We start from the raw sequence: 9,080 nt of genomic DNA, 5'->3' as shown, positions 1-9,080 counted from the left end.
AAACATTCCATTCTAGCTTAGAAGGTTCAAAGTTGGAAAAAAATTAATACATGGGTTAATATTTGGGGAATGCTTGATAGGTCTACTATTTCTTTCATAGCTCAAAAATATAAGTTGTGGTTCCTGACCTTTATGCGTTCTTTTTAATATTTGGTCCTGTATCATCTGCGGATCAATGCATATGTCGGGTCACTGGGTGATGTCATTCGGAGGCGTACGCTGCAGTGCCATCAGTGTGATGATGACACCCACATCAACGTCTCTTTCCAAGGCCGATGAGATCCCTGAGAAGCTGCCTGAAGTCGCCCCATAGATGGAAGCTGATTGGCCGCCGATCAATCCGGACAAGACGGAAATCACGATTGCGGGTTCAGAAAGGTGATTGAATTTGGCACAGGGTGACAATGGACTAACACTCTTTAATGGAAATTGGACTATCGCGGGGCGCTGGGTAGGAGACTTCAGTCCTGTTGATCGTAGCCTTAAACGCATGCTGATGTTTAGTACTGGTTGAGACGGGGTATATCCATCTCAGGGTGGTCAGGGGGTCTTTAGCCTTTTCTGTCATCAAATGCCCTTGAAACGTTAGTCCACACCTTCGCCTTCATGCATTTGATCTTTAAAGGTGGGCAGTATGCAGAGCTACCTCAAGCCGCAGCTGGTGGAGAATTCCACTGCTCAAAAGTTGCACCTTGTTTTGGGCTTCCTGCAGGTTACCCCCATTTTGCGTGATCTCCATTAGTATCCACCGGTTTTCTGTGGAAAGCAAAAGTTGGCCATTATGGTCTTCAACAATGCAGTCATGAATGGCAAGGGAGTGGCAGCAAACAAACCCATACTCTGAGAGGTGGTGCGCCTCGCTCTGCCTAAGAGCTTCTATCTGGCACTGGGAGTGTGGCACCATTTTAGTATGGCTATGGACGTTTGGAATCAATGCCCTGCCCTCTTTGGCAGGATGGTAGGATGCACACCTCTGGCGCCCCTGTTCAGGACATGCTGTAAAACCCCCCTCTTCTACCAGGCCCTGCCTGCATAATCTGTATTATATTGTTTTGGATTTCTCTTGTTTTTTTATTTTTTTTATTCGTGTACGAATTTAGTGGTGGTTTTAACACTTTAACCAATGCGTTTTGATTTAATGCGGTTACAGAGACTTCTTAAGTTGTAATAGATCATCATTTTATATTCGCCTATAATTGCAACTGTTTAAGATTGTTACTAGTTTATTTATGTTAAAACCGCAAATGTCATGGATTCTTTGAACCAAATTTTTACTTGGGTACCACACATAAAAATGTAAGCCGGGAATTCCCCGATCCCTCCTTTGATTCCATGTAAGGTTCTAAAATTAGCCCCTTTCTTTTTCTTTTTGAATGACGCTCACTTCCTGTAACCCAGCATGGCGCCCGCGTGCTGCCCTCCGCTGTGCTGGGGAGGGGCTCAGCATATAAACAGAGCGCAGCTGTTGGCAGGCCTTCCTCTCAGCAGCGCCTCGAGTACGGACGGCGCTGCGTCAACTGCCGAGGTGGGAAAAGGTTTACGCTGACGTGAGTAGCAGTTGCTGCCTTCTAAAATATGGTATGTTTGCGCGTGGGTACCATAGAAGAAACTTCTCTCCACATACCTCTCAGCGATGGCGCTGACTTACAAGGAGCTTGGTAAAAAAAACCTGCTCTTGTCACCTCGTTCTTCTTCTGTTATTTTTCTTGTGTATGTTATTATCTTTTCCTAAACTACTGCAGTTATTTTGTTAGATTTAATTTTATCGAGCTATTACCATTTGTTTTTATAGAGCTATATATCGCCAACTATATTTCTTGCCTTTCTGTACATTATACAATAACACACGTGCAGAAGTGCAGTCACCTTCTTCACAGTCTTGGGGTGCTCAGGCCGTGCAGAAGGGTACTCGCCCCCACAGAATCTTGCTACAAGCATCTGAACTCATGATTATCTTGCCAGTCCATCTTTAATGTTTGGTATTTACAGCCACAGCTGTGGACTTGGGTAAATTATCAGGGCTAGGGGCACCCCAATGAGCTGGAGTCACTTGGAATTAATAATTGTTGTGTATTGTCTACTCAGCTGGATACCCCTGTACATCATTAGGTTTGGGGGCTGCCGCCACTTGTAAACAATGAGGCCTTCAATGTTGTCTTGTAGACTTGATTTTAAGTAGATTGGAGACTCCGGGCTGCGGGCTGTCTCTTTGGTGCGGCCCCCTCTGTTGGAATCACTTGTTAATAGTGAGGGTTGGATGTTGTCCCTGCAGGTGAGAATTCAAGCGGTGTTGTCCCCTCGGCTGCTCCCCTCGGCTGCTCCAGACTCATCTTCATCTTGAGGGTTGGAGCTTCCCCCAGACAGGAGACTATTGTACATCCTCATGGTTGGTGCTGTCCTCTCTTGGGTGCGGCCCCCTCTGTTGGAATCACTTTTTAATAGTGAAGGTCGGATGTTGTCCCCTCAGGTGGGAATTCAAGTCCATCATCATAGGTGGGTGTTGTTCCCTTAGCTGCCGCAGACTTGTCTTCATCTTCATGGTTGGAGCTTCCCCCAGACTGGCGACTCTTGTACATCATCATGGTTGGGGGCTATCCCCTCTTGGGTGCGACCCCCTCTGTTGGAAGCACTTGTTAATAATGAGGGCTGGATGTTGTCCCTGCAGGTGGTAACTCAAAGACATCATCATGCGAAGGCATTGTTCCCCCAGGCTCGAGACTTGTGTACATCATCAGAGGGGTTTGGGGGTTGACGTCATCTTGGGTTTCGTCCCCTGTCCTGGGATCACTTGTAAAACATGAGGGTTGGATGTTGTCCCCTCAGGTGGGAATTCAAGTCCATCATCATAGTTGGGTGTTGTCCCCTCAGCTGCTGCAGACTTGTTTTCATCTTCAGGGTTGAAGCTGCCCCCAGACTGGAGACTCCTGCACATCATCAGGGTTGGGGCTGTCCCCTTTGAGGTGTGACCCCTCTGCTGGGTCACTTGTAAACAATGAGAGTTGGACGTTGTCCTTGCAGATGGGAATTCAAGTACATCATGTTAGTTGGATTCCCCCCCCCCCCCCGACTGGAGAACCGTTTACGTCGTCATTAAACGGGGGCTGGCTGTCTCCTCACAAGCCTCCTCAGACATGTTTTGGCATTCTTCAACCTAATCAGTGACGTGCAGCTTGATTCCCAAGACATAGCAAGCAAGGGACCCAAACTAATATCAAAAAGTGATGGATGGAAGGCTTGTATCCATCATAACCACTGGCATTGCTCTAGCAGCTTTCAGTGCCATCTTATCCAAATCAGTCCTGGCCTTGGCACCAATGTGAGCAGACGGACCACACAAACATGCGTTCTCTTTCAGAGGAACATGGCCATCATTTTGGACTACACTGACTTTTGGTGGCAGGACCAAGAGTTGTTCACATGTTGTCTGTTTCACTATGTAATGGGATAGACATGCTAAAGACTGGTGCCCTGAAAGGGCGCAGGGGGCAAAGTAGAGGTTATGAGTCATTTAAAGCCTTGCACCCATCCCTTTTGAGGCACCCACAAGGCAGAAGCAGTGTTTTACAAGACTCAGTTGCGTTACATTGCATTACTTTTTGTTTTTTTCCACATTTCTCTATGGTATTCCCGTATTATGGTCACCGATCCTTAAGTAGATAATCCCACAGAATCGACGATCATTTTTATACTATTTTTTTTTAAGGTACCTCAGTTGGGTGATGCAAATGTTGCAGTGATATATGTTCATGCTTCAGATCACAAGTTTGTATAAACCGGAAAAGCATATTGTCCTTACCAGGCTGAGAAAATAAGTAACATTTAGTTGGCGCATGTCCTCCTGAGTGGGGGTGGGGAGCACCAAACAGTTGCGATTGGGAGTAAGCCCAAGGGGAAACTTTTCCTAGTCCTCCAGCAAGTAATTGTGGGGGCAGCAGACCGCACTCACATGTCCTGGATGGTCGGGGGGAGAGAGGGAGGGGGGGAGAGAGGGAGAGATGAGAGAAACTAAATCAGTCTGTTGAAGGTAGCAAGCCTCCCTCATGCCCAAAACCAATGAGACCCACACCATTGATCCAGTCATAAAGTGGGAGCAGGGCGTGAAATCGTGGCCACGAAGGCTAAGCCAGGTGAGGGGATAGTACAAGAAGTCCTTGCGGGTGGACTCCTTACAAAGTCAAAGTTCAGGGTCGAGGCAAGCTCCCTTAGCTGCAAAACATTATATGACACCATCTATTTCATTTTTCATTGAGGAGACAACCAGGGCTCACACACGGCAGTGAAATGAGGAGGTGAAGGAGCAGGCTAGCCCGTGGACTGCACTATATACATTATTATCGTCGTTATTTATGGGGCAAACACTGTAGTATATTAAATCATGTACTATTATGAATGAAATGCGGAGCATACACCTGTAGTCTGGTCGATCATGTATGAGTGAGGTATTTTGTGTAGTGTGCACTTAACAGAATCACTTCTGTGCCCTCAATTTGGCAGCCAAAGACAATGGGCCTCATTACAACCCAGGCGCTAATGGGTTAACAGCGCCGCAAAAGGCTGCTGCGCCGTTAACCTATTAGCGCCTAATTTTTTTTTACCAGCCGTTAAAGTAGGGTGCCGCAAAGGGCCTACAGGCCAAAAATGGGAATGGGGAAGGGCCCATGGTGAATGGGGAATTACCGCCCCGCCAACCTTGGAATGGGGCGGTAATTCCGCCATTCACCATGGCGGACCCCGGCATGGACCAGGGTGCTAATAGCAGCAAGGTTTAGCGCCGGGGTCGTAATGAGGCCCAATAAGAGTGATTTGCCACGGATCGCATAGTTTGGTGAAGGGCGGAAGTCTAGCTCTGAGCGTAGTTTTCTCGTTTCACAGTGTGTAATAGTGTAGGCTTCAGACACCACATTCCCCCCTTGCATCGCTAGTTATGCACCAATGTACAATGTTGTCTGCATAGTAGTCTGGCAAGAGTTAAAGTTAGTAGTACTCGGATCATGGCTGCTACTTGCTCTAGGCCTTCCATGCTTTTGACTGTGGCTTCATAGGAAAAGGTGGTGTGCTCCAAACAAGTAAGGCAAGGTGTAGAAAAAGGATGGAATAGGGATAATGTGTGTGCAGGTCTTAAATTCATCCCAACATTGAATGCTCCTTTCCCTCCATCCTGTCAGACACAAGTTGCCCAATATTCTGAAAGAAAGGACATTTAGGACTAACCCACTGAAAGTTCTGCAGATTTACAATAATCTGAAATATGCAGAAAAGAAAAGCTCTCAAATTATCTTGGTAATGGTGAGATCTTTCGCAAATACTGGCATTTTAGCTCATGTCATTCTCTTATCATGGACGGTATTTGTAGTTTCATTTCCTACTATAAACGCAGGTCAGGAAGCATTAAAAGCTAGGATGGTATTAAGTGAAATGGTCTATTTAATTTTCTCGAAAATCGAATAAACTGATTTAGAAAGATCCCTCTGAATCTTTCTAATTCTAACTGCCACGCCCCTGCCGCCAACGAGTTTGCGAAGGGGCTGACCGGCACGATGGGGACTCGGCTGTGAGGTGAGTGCTTGTCTGCGTGCCTGCGTATGTGTGTATGTTGTGTATTTCAGTTTGTGTGTTTGACAGTGTGCATGTATCTGTGTGTGCGGTGGGTGGTGATGGGTGGGCAGGCATGGTAATGGCAGGGAAGGGGCGCAGTATTAAAGAGGTTTGGGGGAAGAAAGCCCCCCGATTTTAATTGGGAGATTGGTTTTCAGGGAAGTGGAGGGCTGAATATTGATGTGATTCAAATATTAAAGGCGGCACTAAATTGGCCCAAGAAAATCAGTCATATTTGCGTGAGGCCTTTATTATTCGAAATTATCACATAGAACCGCTAGGACGGGCTAGTCATATCACACTTGACATAGACCATCTTCAGCGGTCTAAAATGTCCCTTTTGTGCTATACATGTTTGAGCTCATCATCTGCTGGTAGTCATTGTTTGACATAGTAATGCATCTTATTGCTGCTCATGGTGCAAAAACAACCTGCATTCTGACCAGAAAAACCTAAATATGCACTATTTAAAGATATCAACTGGTGGTTTGCAGTTTAAGAAAAAACTTTACATTTTGTAACTAGGTGCTGTTGGAGAGATTGGAGTTCGTAGCAAAATGAAGAGTGCTGCACAGGGTTTTGTCCTCCCTCTGTTTTCCCCTCCCTTGCCTTGTCGCGCCTTGAAACACTTGCGTATAGGCGCGTTATGAATGCCATATCATACCATATCACATTTGTATTGTGTATGTTAACCACCAAGGGGACATCCTGGCACTATAGACAGGCAACAGATGTGTGTTGTCGTCCAACTCAGTGGTACCCATTTATCAAACTCGTGAGGATGAAAAGCTGAGTGGACCTGCCGTGATTCTAACTTGTGACTATGAGGTCAGACTTAGATCGCTGTAGTCCCCTGAGCCGCAGACCTGGCTTAACGTTATAAGGAGTTGCTACTTTAAAAAGTTGGAGTAAATGGTGCTTGGGAAAATACAGCGATTTGGTCTCATCACTGCCCAGCAGCTGCACAGTTTGAAATAACTCAGCACCTTTTCACACTTACCGCAGATGAATTCCTGGGACAGAGTGGGGAGATGGATCAGATCCATGCTGCATGTATGATGCAAGATGGCAATATGTATGCAGGTTGGTGTTAGCAGGATTGATGCCCAAATGTTGATTCAATTGAGACTCAGGACCGTTATGATGATTTATGAGAGAAGTCCCCTCTTCAACCTACATTACAAGCATATGGTCTCTGGGGACTTACAATATCCTATGTACGCATGTTAGCGGTATCTTAATTGATTCTTTATCATGCCTGGTCCCACAGTTCTCCTCTTCAGGTGCTTGGTCTCATACTCAAGCCTTTTCAAGATATCAATTGTTCATTTGTAGAATCTGTTAAGGTTGGCAAAACAACAATTTATAATGTGTTGCAAACAAATATTGTAGGCAGATTAAATAGAAATCATTTTAAACGCTGTTTGTGTTGTGTAAAAAGAGTGCTAAGATGCAAATACACGCATGTAGACCATTCTACTGGAGTAAACTTCAGTAGTGCATTAAATAGACATACTAGCAGAACGGCCTTCTTATTCACCCATGGCTGTAAATTGACACAGACAGTTCAGAAGAAAGGAGTCTAAAAAGCTGCCCTTAATGAAATTCTCAAAGGGAAGCTGGGATTCTGCTCTGCGCTGGCTCCGACAGCAGCTTGACACCAGCACAACCCACCTGTAATACGTTATGTTGGCTTGGTGTGTCATTTCCTTATTACAGTTGAGTCATGATGTCACAATGCGACTGTGATAACATTATTTACAGGTTGTGTGCAGGGACTACATGCTTCCCTGTATTATAGTAAACTTAATATAGGGAACCATTCCTTTAAGCTGATCTCATGAATTCTACTGATGTTCAAATTTGAACAGGAATTTTTTCGAAGGCTCAGTTCTCCTAAATATGTTTATTATTATTATTTATTTCTTTAAAAACGTAACACGCTCAGTGTGCTAAAATATAAACAAACAAGCAGAAACACAAACAAGACAAAAAAGGGGCAACAAAGGCAAAGCTACAATATCACTGAAGCACACCAAGCTAAGTGTCAAGTAGCTAGGTCTTTACAGCAGCCTTAAAGATGTCCAGATGAGGAATGCAATGCAAAACACTCAACAAAGAATTCCACAGAGCTGTTGAAGCATGATCAAACATAATGTTTCAAGTCAACTGCAAGCGAGAGCCGTGTCAAGACGATCGTCGTCATTAGAGCACAATGTTCCATGAACAGTTGCACGCTTAACGCACAGAGAAAGATAGATAGGGCCAGAATCATGCAAGTACTTATGAGTAAGAGCCATTGGGGGTCATTACAAGTTTGGAGGTAGCCATGCCGCTGCTAGCGGCATGGCTACCCCCTTACCGGGTACCGGCTCTAGGTTCCTCGAATGAGGAATTACCAGGCCATTCTGACCTTGGAAGGCCCGGTAATTCCTCATTCAAGGAACCCGGACCCGGTACATCCCCATTCCCATTCCCATTCGAGCCCCCATAGGGCCTGTTACTAACGGGCCCGTTGTTAGCACCCTGGTCTGCTCGCGGGACCCGCTAAGGATGCCTGGGTTTACAAGGCGGCCTTAGCGGGTCCCGCGAGCAGAACTCGTAATGTGGCGGTAAGGGGTTGATGGCTCCGGCACCTTTACCGGCACCGTTAACCCCTAACAGCCACACTCATAATGACTCCCATTATCTTATGAAAGATACATGCCTTGACAGGCAGCCAATGAAGCGACCGCCTAGCCAGCGTAACATGATTGCACTGTGAAAGACCAAGAACAGCCTGCATCACATCGGGGCTTAGCCGGGTTTGACTGTGAAATACCCCAATAAGTAGGCCATTAAAATAATCGATCTTATATATAATGGCATGGGCCAAGATGGCACTGTTGTGGCCTGATAAGTACGGCCGAATCTGCCTTATAAGTTTAAGAAAATAAGCACAAGAGGATCCAAGATAGTTAACGTTTTGATTAATTGTTAGTTGAATCAGCATCCAAAATTATTCCCAGATTCCGAACCTTAGATGCCACAGGAACAACACAATCCAAATTGATAAAGAAAGTATAATCTCTGTCCAGCTTCCTGAAGCGGGTCCCGCTCTCTAGGATCAGTAACTCGGTTTTAGCATCATTCTGTGCCATCTAAGCCTGAATAACCGAATAGATGTAATTGATGGCCCTAGTGTCTTCTTCATAAATACCCTTCAGCTGGAGGAGTATCTGTGTGTCATTAGCATAGTTAGTACATTTGACCCCCAGACTATCCAATAAGTCAAAAAGGGGACAAGCATAAACATTGTACAACGTAGGGGCCAGGCAAGAGCCCTGAGGCAGACCACTTGTCATATTGGTAGGGAGAGCAGAAGTGTTTCCAGCAGATCTCTGGCTAGGCTGTCAGTTAAGAAAGACTTGACCCATGAGCAAGACAAGGGAGAAAAATTGACTACCTCCTTGAAGCGCTCAACCAAGATCGACCAGATCAAAGGC

The 9,080-nt window shown here is 45.6% G+C and overlaps 1 protein-coding gene across 1 annotated transcript in view; it reads left to right on the top strand.

Annotated features, from left to right (window-relative positions):
• Positions 1–1,456: 1,456 nt before the first annotated feature.
• LOC138522289 (cytokine receptor-like factor 1) overlaps positions 1,457–9,080 on the top strand; it is a 134,082-nt gene continuing 126,458 nt past the window's right edge. Inside the window, exon 1 of the mRNA XM_069635390.1 lies at positions 1,457–1,547. The gene's annotated coding sequence lies outside the window, so the exon portion shown is untranslated. The remainder of the gene's footprint in view (positions 1,548–9,080) is intronic.

Source organism: Ambystoma mexicanum, chromosome 1q (assembly GCF_040938575.1).
Source record: "Ambystoma mexicanum isolate Mex_15411 chromosome 1q, UKY_AmexF1_1, whole genome shotgun sequence".
Lineage (NCBI taxonomy): Eukaryota > Metazoa > Chordata > Amphibia > Caudata > Ambystomatidae > Ambystoma > Ambystoma mexicanum.
The sequence above is the reverse complement of the archived record's forward strand: the minus strand, read 5'-3'. Positions and strand labels throughout refer to the sequence as shown.